Below are 5000 nucleotides of genomic sequence, written 5' to 3'. Positions count from 1 at the left end.
TCTTTAATTAAAATTGTTATGTCACTATTAACCCTTTCCCGACGGGTGCACTTTCTACGCGAAGTCCCATATGCCGGGCGATTGCAATATTGCAATGAAATCGTCACAATAGGATGACGCCCCGGAACGGGAGTTTTTGGCTGTGTCACACGGGTGTGACGCACCGTCGTCATTGGGTTAAAGTCTGGAGAGGAACAGCTATGGATGGTAACAGTATTCTGGTTTGAATCTTTTCCAAGAGACCTATGCTTAAAAAAAAAAAAAAAAAAAGTGAAAGTTGTTTGGTTTAAGATCCTTCACAAAATATTCTTTATATAAAACAAGATGCTAAAAACAATACTCACAGTTAGACATTCACGGCATTTACTATTGCCATGCCAAAACATCTCCATGGAGCAGCACCTACATCTAAACATGCTTGTCCAATTATAAAACAATTACTCTTGATCATTATCTTTTGCCTGCTCAAGTTGCTTCAACTTGACAGGGAAAGGGAGGGTGACACACCCATGACCAAGATCTGTGTCATTGATTGATGGATAATTCAAATTATCAGCCAAATTAATGTCTGAGGTAATAAGCAGCAACCTGGGCTATTTCTATATATATAATAAATAATAGCATTAAGTATACCCCAAGACTCATACTGGGACAATAAATAATATTTCTCTGAATAATGAGTATCCCTAAAATTTGAATCATGTCTGGAATAATGAAAAAAAAAAAAGATAATTTCACAATAATAAACTGATTAAGATTGAAATCTCCATTACACACTTCACATCATTCTAATCCACTTCTCTAAATTTGCCACCATGATCCTTATACATCCTATAGGCATCCTAATCCTAATGGCTGTAGGACTCTAGGAAAAGCCTAGAAACACCTAACTTCTGCTTAAAACAAAATGTGATTGTGAGGTATTTTCAGATATTTCACTCAGATATTGCTGTTGTTTATATCACCTACACTGCAATTTCCAAGGCACTTCCTGTCTTCAAACTAAAATCATTAGAAACAGTCCATCAGAAAAATGTGATTATTATTAGATGAGCCATGAGCAATATCAATTCCCAAAATTCTACTTCCCATTATGTCAATCATACTCGAGATGAGAACAACTTCTATCTCAGCCATTTAAAGACATGGTTCCTGTCAAACAATTTGAGAGCAACTGCTGCTAACCCCCACACACTCTCTCGTTACTTGATGTACAGTCCAGATATGCAAGATTTAATCCAAAGGAACCTGACTGTAGCAATACTGGAATTAACCCTTTGACTATGACTTCTCAAAAAAAAAAAAAAAAAAAAAAAAAGATGTCAGGATTCAGAATGAACCAAGGTGTTATTGGCCCCATATCCTGGAGGAGGTGGTCGCACGTGAGCAATCCCGGATATACTGGACTGAAAAATTCAGAAAACAATTTTACGACAATGGTACTGTTCAAGGGTTACCTTAGTCAAGAGGTTGTTAAGCTCTTCTGAGATGCATTTTTCAGGGGTGGGATCATTTTCATAATGCTTTTTGCCTTTTGCTGAAATTAGAAGAAGCTATCTATTTCTTCAATTGCAATGACATTATACCAAATGTTAGTCAGTATTGCTCTGCTAATATAACATATACAGACTCAAATTTCATACCACAAGTCTAAAAAACAACAGAAAACAAAGATCATAAGATGCCCAGGCTGAACAGCAAGATCTGACTTGTCTCAATACAGTTAACCCTATGACAACAGTGTGTCACACCTGTGTGACACAGCTAAATGCCCGATGACGGGGCGACACACCAGTGACGTTCCTGATGCAATATTGCATGGGCCCGGCGTAGGGGGTTTCCACTTATCGCCGGGCCCATCGGGATTGGGTTAAGAATGGCACTGTATGAAGCAATCACAGCTACCTTCACACCTTTCAGTGCTCCAGCAAACAAAAACCCACTATGAGTAGTTCGGCAACTCTTGCTGGCAATTAACTATCACACAAGGAATCAGTCCATGTTCTATCCTGTCAAAACCATGAGGTCGAAGTTTGTCTTTCCTGCAGAACCAGAAAGTGTGAAGGCCACTATGCCAACTGCTGGTATATTCATGATTATCATCCTGTAATTTCCCTTGATATATCTTGTGTAGCTATAATTGATTTCTGGAGACAATTATACCTGGACGGATATACCAAATGCAATCCATCGATACCCATTTCCCTGGTGTTGAACAAGTCAACTTTTCTGAACTATCATTGCCTCATACCTCAACCCCTTCATCTTGACTGCACATCTCCTATTCACAGTCTGTAGGCAAACATATTGGCCGATAGTAGGGGAGGGCATGAAGTAGATCAGGGAAATTACGGGTAAAATATGAATTCCGGCCATATTTCGTATGCAAAATCTAACCATTACCTACCTACCTAACTTTGCTTAGGTTTGAAGTTTGCCCTAGCCAAGGGGGGGCTTCGCCCCCCCCTGGACCCCCCACCTTTTAAGGCACTTCGTGCTACCTCGTGCTACTTCGGTATCACGAAAACCTTAACCCAACTACCTACCTCACTTTCCCTAGTTTTGAAGTCAGCCTTTGCGAAGAGTGAGCTGTGGATCTCCCCTATTCAGGGCACTTCGTGATACTTATGATGCGTAATTAGTCCTGTAGATGAAAATGCCGCGACACGGATAACCCTCACACTGCGCCATGATGACAGCAACTGAGTCTTCGTCTCATATATTCCTCAGGATAGGAAACTAGGACCGATGATGACGCGACCACTCAATAGAGGGCACTATAATTATACTGTAAATAATGGGGAATGTTGCGCCATCTGTTGAGAGAACATAACAGCACATGCAGGTAATTCCTTGGGGGTTTCCAGTCCACAGCTTGCTACTATCCGTAAATACGTAAACACGGCCTTGTTTGAATTTTAGGGCGAGGATGGTGGTTTAGGGATATCTTGCCAAGGGTATGTTGCACGAAGTGCCCTAAAAAGGGGGGGTCCAGGGGGGGGCGAAGCCCCCCTTTGGCTAGGGATTAATTCAAAACTAGGCAAAGTTAGGTAGGTCATTGGGTTAAGATTTTGCAAGCGAAATATGCCCCGAAGTAGGACGAGGTAGCACGAAGTGCCTTAAGAAAAGAGACCCAGATTGTGGGGTCCAGGGGTGCAAGCGCTCATTAATTTCACTATATATGAATAGTAGAGGTTGAGAGGAATCCATCGATACCACTTTTGTGGTATTTCGTAACGCGGCGTTATTCGGAAAATTTACCAACATATTTAGTGAATGTGTACCTAGTTTTCCTTCTTACTACCCAAGGATAATCCTGACCAAAGTTGAGCCTTCAACCTACTAGATATCTCCAATCTAAAGCCTCAAATGCCAGAATTTCAGTAAATTTAAAGTTATCGCCATACACAAAGTACCAGTAGATATGACTTTTTTTTTTTTAAACATTGACAAAGATACTTTTCGTGTACCTGTTGTCACAAATAGAAAATTACGACCAATCTGTAAAATTACAACAGATGACCTTGGGTTGCAGGCCTATGGAGCCAGCCAATTCTAGGAACTTCAATCATGTCTGTTCTGACAGGATAGAGCTTGAACGGGTTCCTTATTTGACAATAAACTGTCAAGGAGGTCTACAATCCATTCACAGGGTTATATTCATTTTTTTTTTATTTCAATCTAAAACAAACATGGCACAGAAGAGAAAGGTCTTGGAATTCATGATCTTATTAATTGCATGTTGGACTCCTCTTTTTCATGAAGTACACAGATATCAAGTCATACCCACATACAAAATTTCTTTTCTAAGAACTTGACAGACAACAGCCACAAATGGTAACAGAAATTGCTCAAGGTCTCCCACAGGCTCTCACGACCACATCCACTAATGCTTTTCATCCACTCCAGACCACATCCCAGTCACCATTACTATAACCATTCCCATCATTATTTACTGATGTAAACCATACAAGAAAACAAGGCTTCTCTACAAACACCGCACCAAATTTCTTCTCGACAACATAGCTGTGCTGGCCTGTAAATTTGGTCGTGAAACTGGACTGCCATACGAAGGCCAGGGGGCTTAAAAATGGCCATGAACCCTAAACATACATAAATCATGCTCCTTACTCAGGCTATGATGTCAAGCCAGACCCTGAGAGGGCCATAAAGCCCAGAAAGTATCAGTTGAGGGCCATGCTTGGATCAGGAAGCCTAGAAAGGGCCATGCGAGGGCCATGCTTGGACATAGAAGGCTAAGAAAGGTGTGCTTGAACTAGGAAACCCAAAAGTCACTAGGAGAGGGCCATGCTTGGACCAGGAAGCCCAAGAAGGGCCATGAGAGGGCCATGAACTCTGTCCTTCAGTGCCACCTACAGAAACCTTCTCTCACTCCTCTCTCTTCTCTATCTCCACCTCATCCTCATCCTTCCCCCTCTTCCTCACTCTCTTCTCTAGCCAATTCACACACTGTGCCAAACCAGTGACACTTTCTCAAGTGGATTTCATAATTTCTTTACATAATTCTACATAATAATAAGGACCGAGTTGTAACCCACACGAGACTCCCAAGCTCTCTACGTTCCTCCCTTGCTTTACGGTTCTCGCCAGTCCCCTAGAGCGTCCTTGTCTGTTATTCCCCTTCGCAAGTGTGTCCTGTGGCGTTGCAGGACGAACCTCCTGCAACAACTGCAACAATTGCACTCCCAAACAACGAAAAATAATCACCAGGGATGAACAATGACCAAACACGCTCCGGTTCACCGTCCTATTTCCCTCATATCCCGTGGAAATAGGGCGTTTTCCGGCGCGTCGGCCGCTCGAGCGCACTTCGCACACTTTCTTCTCCCAACCACCGGGCTCTTACTCGATTCGTTCAGCACATAACGCCAATAATTCCGCAAAAGGAGCCGATCATCGAGCAAGGAACACCATCGCAGTGTCTTACCTCGGCCATAACAGGGTGAGAAAAGCCGTTCGCCATTGGTTAAATCTCGGCC

At 42.3% G+C, this 5000-nt stretch overlaps 1 protein-coding gene across 7 annotated transcripts in view; it reads right to left on the bottom strand.

Annotated features, from left to right (window-relative positions):
• LOC122242661 (TATA box-binding protein-like 1) overlaps nucleotides 1–4970 on the bottom strand; it is a 26898-nt gene extending 21928 nt beyond the window's left edge. For 2 of the 7 annotated variants that reach the window (XM_086545834.1, XM_086545833.1), the window contains exon 1: nucleotides 4729–4963. The gene's annotated coding sequence lies outside the window, so the exon portion shown is untranslated. Of the gene's footprint in view, nucleotides 1–344; nucleotides 409–1457; nucleotides 1518–4728 lie in introns of those variants that run through there. The other 5 variants (XM_086545835.1, XM_086545838.1, XM_043000003.2 and 2 more) reach the window with 5 other exon arrangements.
• Nucleotides 4971–5000: the final 30 nt, after the last annotated feature.

This window comes from Penaeus japonicus, unplaced genomic scaffold (assembly GCF_977035675.1).
Source record: "Penaeus japonicus unplaced genomic scaffold, GWHDUDI00000001_assembly GWHDUDI00000017, whole genome shotgun sequence".
NCBI classification, from domain to species: Eukaryota; Metazoa; Arthropoda; class Malacostraca; order Decapoda; family Penaeidae; genus Penaeus; species Penaeus japonicus.
This window is presented reverse-complemented; position numbering and strand designations above follow the sequence as displayed.